Genomic DNA, 12,414 nt, shown 5'->3' on the forward strand with positions numbered 1-12,414 from the left:
GCAACGATCAAGACGATGCAAGACATGTTTAACACAGACCTACAAGAATTAAACAACAAATACCTACAAGAATTAAAGAACAAACAAACAGAGATGAACAATACAATAACTGAAGTGGAAATACACTAGAAGGAATCAAGAGCAGAATAACTGAGGCAGCAGAACGGATAAGTGACCTGAAAGACAGAATGGTGGAATTCACTGCTGCAGAACAGGATAAAGAAAAAAGAATTAAAAGAAATGAAGACAGCCTAAGAGACCTCTGGGACAACATTAAATGCAACAACATTCCCATTACAGCGGTCCCAGAAGGCGAAGAGAGAGAGGAAGGACCAGAGAAAATATTTGAAGAGATTATAGTCGAAAACTTTTCTAACATGGGAGAGGAAATAGCCACCCAAGTGCAGAAAGCACAGAGAGTCCCAGGCAGGATAAACCCAAGGAGAAACACACCAAGACACATAGTAATCAAATTGACAACAATTAAAGACAAAAATTACTGAAAGCAACAAGGGAAAAATGAGAAATAACATACAAGGGAACTCCCATAACATTAACCACTGATTTCTCAGCAGAAACTCTACAAGCCATAAGGGACTGGCATGATATATTTAAAGTGATGAAAGGAAGGAACCTACAACCAAGATTATTCTACCTGGCAAGGAACTCATTCAGATTCCATGGACAGGAACTCATTCAGATTCCATGGAGAAATCAAAAGCTTCACAGACAAGCAAAAGCTAAGAGAATTCAGCACCACCAAACCAGCTCTACAACAAAGGCTATAGGAACTTCTCTAAATGGGAAACACAACAGAAGAAAAGGACCTACAAAAACAAACCCATAACAATTAAGAAAATGGTAATAGGAACATACATATCAGTAATTCCCTTAAACGTGAATGGATTAAATGCTCCAACCAAAAGACACAGGGTCACTGAATGGACACAAAAACAAGACCCATATATATGCAATCTACAGCAAACCCACCTCAGACCTCCCGGGACACATACAGACTGAAAGTGAGGGGATGGAAAAAGATATTCCATGCAAATGGAAATCAAAAGAAACCTGGACTAGCAATACTCATATCAGATAAAATAGACTTTAAAAGAAAGAATGTAACAAGAGGCAAGGAAGGACACTACATAATGATCAAGGGATCGATCCAAGAAGAAGATATAACAATTATAAATATATATGCACCCAACATAGGAGCACCTCAATACGTAAGGCAAATGCTAACAGCTATAAAAGAGGAAATCGACAGTAATACAATAATAGTGGGGGACTTTGACACCTCACTTACACCAATGGACAGATCATCCAGACAGAAAATTAACAAGGAAACACAAGCTTTAAATGACACAACAGACCAGATAGCTGTAATTCATATTTATAGGGCATTCCATCTGAAAACAGCAGATAACACTTTCTTCTCAAGTGCACATGGAAAATTCTCCAGCATAGATTACATCTTGGGTCACAAAGCAAGCCACAGTAAATTTAAGAAAATTGAAATCATATCCAGCATCTTTTCTGACCACAACACTATGAGATTAGAAATGAATCACAGGGAAGAAAACGTAAAAAACACAGACACATGGAGGCTAAACAATACATTACTAAATAACCAAGAGATCACTGAAGAAATCAAAGAGAAAATCAAAAATACAATCTTACCTCAAGAATCAAGAAAAATCTCAAATAAACAACCTAACCTTACACCTAAAGCAATTAGAGAAAGAATAAAAAACGTATGGACACCAAGGGGGGAAAGTGGTGGGGGGCAGTGGTAGTGTGATGAATTGGGCAATTGGGATTGACATATATACACTAATATGTATAAAATGGATAACTAATAAGAACCTGCTGTATAAAAATATAAATTTTTAAAAGTCTGTGTTTGAAAAAGAAAAAAAACAGTGCAAGAGGGTTCCCTTTCTGCACACCCTCTCCAGCACTTATTGTTTGTAGATTTTCTGATGATGCCCATTCTAAACAGTGTGACGTGATACCTTCATTGTAGTTTTGATTTGCATTTCTCTAATAATTAGTGAAGCTGAGCAGCTTTTCATGTACTTCTTGGCCATCTGTATGTCGTCTTTGGAGAAATGTCTATTTAGGTCTTCTGCCCATGTTTTAATTGGGCTGTTTATTAATATTGAGCTGCACGAGCTGTTTATATATTGTGGAGATTAATCCTTTGTCCGCTGATTCCTTTGCAAGTGTTTTTTCCCATTGTGAGGGTTGTCTTTTCGTCTTGTTTATGTTTTCCTTTGCTGTGCAAAAGCTTTTAAGTTTCATTAGGTCCCATTTGTTTATTTCTGTTTTTATTTCCATTACACTGTGAGGTGGGTCAAAAAAGATCCTGCTGTGATTTATGTCAAAGAGTGTTCTTCCTATGTTTTCCTCCAAGAGTTTTATAGTGTCTGATCTTACATTTAGGTCTTTAATCCATTTTGAGATTTGGGTATTTTTAAAATTTATTAATTTATTTTATTTATTTATTTTTGGCTGCATTGGGCCTTCATTGCTGCATGCGGGCTTTCTCTAGTTGCAGGGAGTGGGGCTACTCTTCATTGTGGTGCACATGCTTCTCATTGCGGTGGCTTCTCTTGTTGCAGAGCATGGGCTCTAGGCATGTGGCCTTCAGTAGTTGTGGCTCGCGGGCTCTAAAGCGCAGGCTCAGTAGTTGTGGCACACCGGCTTAGCTGATCCACGGCATGTGGGATCTTCCCGGACCAGGGCTTGAACCCGTGTCCCCTGCATTGGCAGGCAGATAACCGCTGTGCCACCAGAGAAGCCCTTGAGTTTATTCTTGTGTATGGTGTTAGGGAGTGTTCTAATCTCATTCTTTTACACGTAGCTGCCCAGTTTTCCTAGCACCACTTATTGAAAAGCCTGTCTTTTCTCCATTGTATATTCTTGCCTCCTTTGTCAAAGATAAGGTAACCATATGTGCATGGGTTTATCTCTGGGCTTTTAATCTTATTCTATTTATCTATATTTCTGTTTTTGTGCCAGTACCATAGTATCTTGATTACTGTAGCATTGTAGTATAGTTTGAAGTCAGGGAGCGTGACTCCTCCAGTTCCGTTTTCTCCCCCTCAAGATTGCTTTGGCTATTCGGGGTCTTTTGTGTCTCCATACAAATTGAAGATTTTTTCTTCTACTTCTGTAAAAAATGCCACTGGCAATTTGATAGGTAATGCACTGAATCTATAGATTGCTTTGTGTAGTATAGTCATTTTCACAATATCGATTCTTCCAATCCAAGAAGATGGTATATCTCTCCATTTGTGTCACCTTTGATTTCTTTTATCAGTGTCTTATAGTTTTCTGAGTACACATCTTTTACCTCCTTAGGCAGGTTTATTCCTAGGTGTTTTATTCTTTTTGCTGCAATGGTGAATGGGACTGTTTCCCTAATTTCTCTTTCTGATCTTTCATTGTTAGTGTATAGGAATGCAAGAGATTTCTGTGCATTAATTTTGTAACCTGCAACTTTATCAAATTCATTGATTAGCTCTAGTAGTTTTCTGGTGGCATCTTTAGGATTCTCTATGTATAGTGTCATGTCATCTGCAAACAGTGACAGTTTAACTTCTTTTCCAATTTCTATTCCTTTTATTTCTTTTTCTTCCCTGATTGCCGTGGATAGGACTTCCAAAACTATGTTGAATAATAGTGGCGAGAGTGGACATCCTTGTTTTGTTCCTGAGCTTAGAGGAAATGCTTTCATGTTTTCACCATTGAGAATGATGTTTGCTGTGGGTTTCTTGGATATGGCCTTTATTATGTTGAGGTAGGTTCCCTCTATGCCCACTTTCTGGAGAGTTTTTATCATAAATGGGTGTTGAACTTTGTCAAAAGCTTTTTCTGCATGTATTGAGATGATCATATGGCTTTTATTCTTCAGCTTGTTAATGTGGTGTATCACATTGTTTGCGTATATTGAAGAATCCTTGCATCCCTGGGATAACTGCCACTTGATCATGGTGTATGATCCTTTTAATGTGTTGTTGGATTCTGTTTGCTAGTATTTTGTTGAGGGTTTTTCCATCTATATTCATCAGTGATAATGGTCTGTAATTTTCTTTTTTTTTTTTGTAGTATCTTTGTCTGGTTTTGGTATCAGGGTGATGGTGGCCTCATAGAATGAGTTGGGAGTGTTCTTCCTCTGCAATTTTTTGGAAGAGTTTGAGAAGGACGGACATTAGCTCTTCTCTAAATGTTTGATAGAATTCAACTGTGAAGCCATCTGGTCCTGGACTTTTGTTTGTTGGAAGATTTTTAATCACAGTTTCAATTTCATTACTTGTGATTGGTCTGTTCATATTTTCTGTTTCTTCTGGGTTCAGCCTTGGAAGGTTATACCTTTTTAAGGATTTGTCCATTTCTTCCAGGTTGTCCATTTTATTGGTATAGAGTTGCTTGTAGTAGTTTCTTAGGATGCTTTGTATTTCTGCAGTGTCTGTTGTAACTTCTTTTTCATTTCTAATTTGATTGATTTGAGTCCTCTCCCTCTTTTTCTTGATGAGTCTGGCTAATGGTTTATCAATTTTGTTTATCTCAAAGAACCAGCTTTTAGTTTTATTGATCCTTGCTCTTGTTTTCTTTGTTACTATTTCATTCACTTCTGCTCTGATCTTTATGATTTCTTTCCTTCTGCTAACTTTGGGTTTTGTTTGTTCTTCTTTCTCTAGTTCCTTTAGGTGTAAGGTTAGATTGTTTACTTGAGATTTTTCTTGTTTCTTGAGGTAGGCTTGTATAGCTATAAACTTCCCTCTTAGAACTGCTTTTGCTGCATCCATAGGTTTTGCATCGTCGTGTTTTTGTTGTCATTTGTCTCTAGGTATTTTTTGATTTCCTCTTTGATTTCTTCAGTGATCTCTTGGTTATTTAGTAACGTATTCTTTAGCCTCCATGTGTCTGTGTTTTTTACGTTTTTTTCCCTGTAATTCATTTCTAATCTCATAGTGTTGTGGTCAGAAAAGATGCTGGATATGATTTCAATTTTCTTAAATTTACTGAGGCTTGATTTGTGACCCAAGGTGTGATCTATCCTGGAGAATGTTCCATGCGCACTTGAGAGGAAAGTGTAATCTGCTGTCTTTGGATGGAATGTCCTATAAATATCAATTAAATCTATCTGGTCTATTGTGTTATTTAAAGCTTCTGTTTCCTTATTTATTTTCATTTTGGATGATCTGTCCATTGGTGTAAGTGAGGTGTCAAAGTCCCCCACTATTATTGTGTTACTGTCAATTTCCTCTTTTATAGCTGTTAGCATTTGCCTTATGTATTGAGGTGCTCCTATGCTGGGTGCATATATAATTGTTATATCTTCTTCTTGGATCAATCCCTTGATCATTATGTAGTGTCCTTCCTTGCCTCTTGTTACATTCTTTCTTTTAAAGTCTATTTTATCTGATATGAGTATTGCTAGTCCAGGTTTCTTTTGATTTCCATTTGCATGGAATATCTTTTTCCATCCCCTCACTTTCAGTCTGTATGTGTCCCTAGGTCTGAAGTGGGTCCCTTGTAGATGGCATATATATGGGTCTTGTTTTTGTATCCATTCAGCGAGACTGTGTCTTTTGGTTGGAGCATTTAATCCATTCACATTTAAGGCAATTACTGATATGTATGTTCCTGTTACCTTTTTCTTAAGTATTTTGGGTTTGTTTTTGTAGGTCCTTTTCTTCTCTTGTGTTTCCCACTAAGAGAAGTTCCTTTAGCATTTGTTGTAGAGCTGTTTTGGTGGTGTGGAATTCTCTTTCCTTTTGCTTGTCTGTAAAGTTTTTGATTTTTCCGTCGAATCTGAATGAGATCCTTGCTGGGTAGAGTAATCTTGGTTGTAGATTCTTCCCTTTCACCACTTTAAATATATCATGCCAGTCCCTTCTGGCTTGTAGAGTTTCTGCTGAGAAATTAGTTATTAACCTTATGGGAGTTCCCTTTTATGTTATTTGTTGTTTTTCCCTTGCTGCTTTTAATAATTTTTGTCTTTAATTTTTGTCAATTTGATTACTACTATGTGTGTCGGTGTGTTTCTCCATGGGTTTATCTTGCCTGGGAGTCTCTGTGCTTCCTGAACTTGGGTGGCTATTTCTTTTCCCCTGTTAGGGACGTTTTTGACTATAATCTCTTCAAATATTTTCTCAGGCTCTTTCTCTCTCTCTTCTCCTCTGGGGCCCCTATAATGCGAATGTTGTTGCATTTAATGTTGTCCCAGAGGTCTCTTAGGCTGTCTTCATTTCTTTTCATTCTTTTTTCTTTATTCTGTTCCATGGAAGTGATTTTCACCATTCTGTCTTCCAAGTCAGTTATCTGTTCTTCTGCCTGAGTTATTCTGCTATTGATTCCTTCTAGTGTATTTTTCATTTCAGTTATTGTATTGTTCATCTCTGTTTGTTTGTTCTTTAATTCTTCTAGGTCTTTGTTAACATTTCTTGCATCTGCTTGATCTTTGCCTTCAGTCTTTTTCCGAGGTCCTGTATCATCTTCAGTATCATCATTCTGAGTTATTTTTCTGGAAGGTTGCCTATCTCCACTGCATTTAGTTGGTTTTCTGGTGTTTTATCTTGTTCCTTCATCTGGTACATAGTTCTCTGCCTTTTCCTTTTGTCGATCTTTCTGTGAATGTGGTTTTTGTTCCACAGGCTGTAGGATTTTAGTTCTTTTTGCTTCTCCTGTCTGCCCCCTGGTCGCATAGACTCTACCTTTAATCAGTTTTCACAACTGTGACAGCACATTAGATTCTCCTGCTAGCGCTGGAAGGTCGGCTGCAGAGGCAGGGGGTGGCTGTGGCTCACCGCGGGGACAAGGACACTGGCAGCAGAAGTTCTGGGGAGTACTCCTTGGTGTGAACCCCCTCAGAGTCCACCATTCACCCCACCAAAGTGCCTGTAAGCTCCAGTGGTGGGTTGCCTCGGGCCAAACAACCAAACACTTGATTTCTGTATGTTGATCTTTTTTTCTGCAACCTTGCTGAACTTGTATTTGTTCTAGTAATATATTTGTATGTTCCCTATAATTTCTACATATAGGATCATGTATCTGTGAATGAAGGCAGTTTTACCACTTCCTTAACAATCTGGATGTCTTTTATTCATTTTTCTTGCCTGACTAGAACCTCCTGTGCAAGTGAATAGAAGTGGTGACAAGGTGACAGTGGACATCACTACCTTATTTCTTATCTTAGAGGAAAGCATTCTTGCTTTCACCATTGAATATGATATTCTCTTTACGTTTTTCATAAATGCTCTTTAACAGGCAGAGCAAATTCTTTTTTATTCCTGGTTTGTTTAGAGATTTTTATCATGAATGGATGCTGCACTTTGGCAAATGCTTTCTGTGACTCTACTGAGATAATTATGCAGTTTTGTTTATTTTATTAATACAGTGTTTATTACATTAATTGAATTTTGGATCTTAGAAGAACTTTGCATTTCTGGAACAAGTTGCATTTGCTTTTGGTGTATAATCCTTTATAATATAAGTTGCTGGATTTGGTTTGCTAATATTTTGTTAAGGATTTTTGCATCTACGTTCAAGAGAGATATTGATCTGAAATGTTAATGTCTTTGCCTGCCTTTGAAATCAGATAACTCTGGACTTATAAAATGAATTGGTAAGTGCTCCCTTCTATTTTCTGAAAGAGTTTGTGAACAATTAACGTTGTTTCTTCTTTCAATATTTGATAGAATTCACCAAATCCAATCCTGGGATTTTCTTTGTGGGAAGATTTTAAATTCCTCATTCAATTTATTTACTTGTTACAAGTCTTCTCATATTTTCTATTTGTTCTTAAATCAGTCTTGGTAATTTGTTTCTAGTTATTTGTGTCTTGCAGGAATTTTATCCATTTTGTCTTATTTTCTAAATTGATGACATAAATTTGATTATAATATTCCATTATAAGACTTTTAAGTTATGTAAGGTTGGTAGTAATGTCACCCCTTTCACTGCTGATTTTAGTAATTTGTGTCTTTTTTTTTCTTGGTCAGTCTAGCTAAAGGTTTGTCCACCTTGTTGATCTTTTCAAGGAACCAACTTTTAGTTTCATTGGCTTTTTTCCAGCATTTTTCTGTTTCATTGTTTTTTGCTATATTCTTTATCATTTCCTTCCTCTGCTTGCTTTTGCTCTGCTTTGCTCTACTTTGTCTGGTTTCTTAAGATGGAAGCTTAAAGTACTGATTTGAGAATTTTCTCTTTTTCTTATATACGCACTTAAGGTATAAGTTTTCCTTGAAGTATTGCTTTACCTGTACACATAAATTCTAAGTTGTCTTTTTGCTTTCATTTATTTAAATATTTAAAATTTCCCTTGTGGTATTAGCTAAGTGTTCTTTAATTGACAAATATTTGGGTTTGTTAAAGATTTCTTTCTGTTATACGACTTCAATCCTTTGTAACCTACTGAGAGTTGTTTTATGGCCCAGTATATAGTCTCACCCAGAAAATGTTTCACACGTGTTTGAAAAGAATGTGTATTCTGCAGTCAGTGGGTAGAGTTTTCTATGTATGTCAGTTAGGTCAAACGGACTGATGATACTGTTGAACTCCTCTATCTCCTTGCTGATTTCTACCTACTTAGTAGTTCTTTCAAGTATTAAGAGTAAGGTATTGAAATCCCCAATGAGAGAAACTGAATTTCTCCTTCCACAGTTTTGCTTCATGCATTTTGAGACTGTTGTTAGATGTACATACAATTTTTGACTGCTATATCTTCCTGAATGTATTGACCTTTTAATCATTATGAAATGTCTCTATTTGTCTTCAGTAATACTTCTTGTCTTAAAGTCTATTTTGTCTTGATGTTTCCTTATCATTACTGTTTTCATTGTGTATCTTTCCCCATCTTTTTACTTTCAGCCTGTTGGTGTCTTTGAATCTAACATGTGTTTCTTATAGACAACATATAGCTGAGTGTTGCTTTTTTATCCAGTTTGACAATCTCTGCCTTTTGAATAGAATGTTCACTCGATTCACATTTAATGTAATTATTTAAATAATTGGATTTATTCCTGCCATTTTGCTATTTTTCTATTTGTCACACCTTTTTTATTTCTCTCTTCCTCCTATACTGCTTTCTTTTGTGATAAATATTTTTTATTGTATCTTTCTAATCCATTTCTGATACTTTTTATTTTCTATTCTTACAGTTATTTTGTTAGCAACTGCTGTAGGGATTATAACATGAATTCTAATTTATTATAATCTACTTCAAAATAATATTTAATTCCAGTAAAAGAGAAACTATATTCCAAAATGTCTTTTCCCTTGTTCTCTTTTGTGTTATTATTTTCATATATATTAAATGTATATGTTATAAACCCAACACAACAGTGTTAGAATTATTGTTTTATATAATCTTAGAAAAATGAGAAAAATCTATCTATAGACTGTTTTATATTTACCCACATATTTGCCAACACTCTTCAATTCTTCCTATTGATTTGAATTAAAATGGAGTGAATACCTTCAGTATTTCTTGTAAGACAGTCTAGTAGCAGGAAAGTCTCTCAATCTTTGTTTATCCAGGAATACTTTATTTCACCTTTATTTTAAAAGACTGGGTTTTCTGAATATAGAATCCTTGGTTGATATTTTTCTTTTAGCATTTTGAATATGTCATGCTTTATGGTTTCCACTGTTTCTGATGAAAAATACCAGTTGTTAAAGGTATTATTGGTCTCCTATGTGTAATGAGTCATTTTCTTCTTCCAGCTTCAAGATTTTCTCTTTTCCTTTAGCTTTCAACAGTTTAACTATGATGTGTCTATGTGCCGCTCTGTGTGTTTTCCTACTTGGGGTTTGTTGAGCTTCTTGAATCTATATAGATTGTGTTTCATCAGATCTGGAAAGTTTTCTGCCATCATCTCTTCAAATATTTTTTAACTCCCCTCTCCTCCCCTCAGTCCCCCATTATATGTATATGTATGAATGTAATGTTTCCCCACAGGCCTCTGAGGCTTGACTTTTCTTCAATCTTTTTCCCTTTGCTCTTTCAGAGTATATAAATTCTCCTGACCTATATTCAAATTCACTGATGCTTCTGCCATTTTAAATCTTCTATCAAGCTCATCTAGTGTATTTTTTTTAATTACTATACTTTTTAATGCTACAGTTTCTGTTTGTATATTTTTTTATAATAATTACATCTATGTGGAAATTCTTTATTCATTGTGTCACTGTGGTCCTACTTCCCTTTGATGCTTTAAACATGGTTTTCTTTAGTTCTCTGAACACACTTATAATAGCTGCTTTGATGTTTTAGTCTGCTAAATCCAACATATGGAGACACTTAGATACAGTTTCTATTGACTGTTTTTTTTTTTTCCTTAACCGTGGGTCATCCTTTCTTGTTTCTTTGCATATCTCTAAATTTTTTGTTGAATGTTGTACATTTTAGATAATATATTGGAGCAACTCTAGATTCTGATTTTCTCTGAGGGTGGCTGATGGACTGAAAGTCTGTTTTCCCCACCATGTGTGATTGCTGATATCTCTACTCCATTTCCCCCCCCTCATTTTTCTTTCTACGACTGGCTTTTTAAGACCTTTTTAAGCTGGTCTCCAGTGTCACCTTAGTGTTTAGCCAAAAACTATTCAGAGATTTTACTCAAACATCTCAATCCAGTAAAGCTTCCACTCTCAGGATCTGTGTGTATTTGAATGAGGATTTGTGTGTGAAATGAGGAGTGCATTCAAAGTTTGGGCCTTTTAAAAGTTGGCCTCAGATTTTATTACCACTAGGCCTGTTTGATCTCCTTTCCAGATATTCTTAGGCTCCACTAACCAGTGATACGTGGGTGAGTGGGCCCACTTGATATTCTGCTGTGCCTATCTACAGCCTCCAATCAACCTGTGATATGTGGTGAACTTATCAAGCCCCCAAGATTGTCTTACCTCCTAGAACTCTCTATAAAATCCTGCTACTCCATGAGTCTGTTGCTTGTCACAAATTAGACCACAATCTCAGACTAGCCATTGGTCCTCCCTATTTGTTTGCAACTAAGATTCTTACCCTGAGTTCAGTACTTTTCATGAATAAAGTTTCTCAATTTATTTGGTTGATTTCCAGAGTGATGAATTTATTTTGACAGTTTTGTCCAGCTTTATGATTGCTTTGTGAGGAAAGTAATTAAATCTCTCACTCAGTCATGTCAGCCATTCCTTTTTTAATAGTGTATATCATGTATTGCTGTAGTCCAAAGTTCAACTATACCTAATCTTGGCTATAACTTTGAGATTGTATTTACCTCTAAGATAAAAGAGCAAATTTACTTTTTATTCAGTATTACTCAATATTCTATGCATAGATATGTACCTATTTTAGACTAGATATATTAGACTCAGCTTCCTTTGTTTTTTGTTGCTGTTGGGAAAAACTGATTTTGTGCGTATGTGTTTGTGTGCATAGATAGGAGCTGAAGAGTTCTGTACATCAATAATATAAAGAAGTTCCTAAAAATGTAATACAATCACAGGCAAAATCATGCTAATAGACTACTATATCTATTCAGTCCAGACACCACAGTATATGAGAAATACTGACAACCTATAGTATATGAAAAGGATACTAAGAGGTATGGATACTATGGCATATGAAATATATTTGAGAGAAATGTCAGTGTTTACCCTGGAGGAAAATGACATATTGCAAGCCTTTCAAATATTTAAATTAGACTTATTCAATATTGATACAGAGGGCAGAGTCAAAACTTAGGGGTATAATTTTGAGTTCAATATAGTACAAAATAAACTAACAACTTAAGTGGCAACAAACAGAACTGGTTTGGTTTTCTTGCAAAGTGATAAGCTTTTCTCACTGAGAATGACTGTAATAGACTAGATGAATGTTTTCTAAGGAGTGTTTATATAGGAGATGGACTAGATGACCTTCCAACTCTAAGTTTCTGTAATTTTATAAAAGCAAGTAAATAAGAATTTAGATGGATAAAAGATAACACTACAGAAAAATAATCAAAAAATATATTAATACATAAAATTATCATAATTTGGGTTATTCATAATAAGGAAATAGGTTATAATAACTGTTTCTCAAAGACATGGATTCCACTGTACTATCGGGTCTCAAAGGGCGACAATATGCTGGATATCATTAAAAAATTATAAGAAGCAGAAAACACTATCCTACCTTTGTAAATATTGTGATCTATAGTTCTAGTGGCAGTAACTCAAGAATAAGAAAGCTGAAGTGGGAACAAAATATAACAAATAAACAAGACAAAATTACATAAAATCAGACTTCATTCTGGAAAGGCAAAAGCTGAGTGGGTACGTAAGAAATATTTATAAAGAATATGAAAGGCACAAATAATGTAAACTCAGAATTGTTCACCAAAATGTGGAAGGCAACCCTTAAAACTCTGAGAGAGG

General features: G+C 35.5%; 1 protein-coding gene across 2 annotated transcripts in view; it reads right to left on the reverse strand.

Annotated features, from left to right (window-relative positions):
- The window catches only part of GLCCI1 (glucocorticoid induced 1), a gene marked incomplete at both ends in the record, with an annotated part of 119,386 nt that overhangs the window by 42,982 nt on the left and 63,990 nt on the right, over positions 1-12,414 (reverse strand). The gene's annotated exons all lie outside the window — the stretch shown is intronic.

Source organism: Hyperoodon ampullatus (assembly GCF_949752795.1).
Source record: "Hyperoodon ampullatus genome assembly, chromosome: 9".
NCBI lineage: Eukaryota > Metazoa > Chordata > Mammalia > Artiodactyla > Ziphiidae > Hyperoodon > Hyperoodon ampullatus.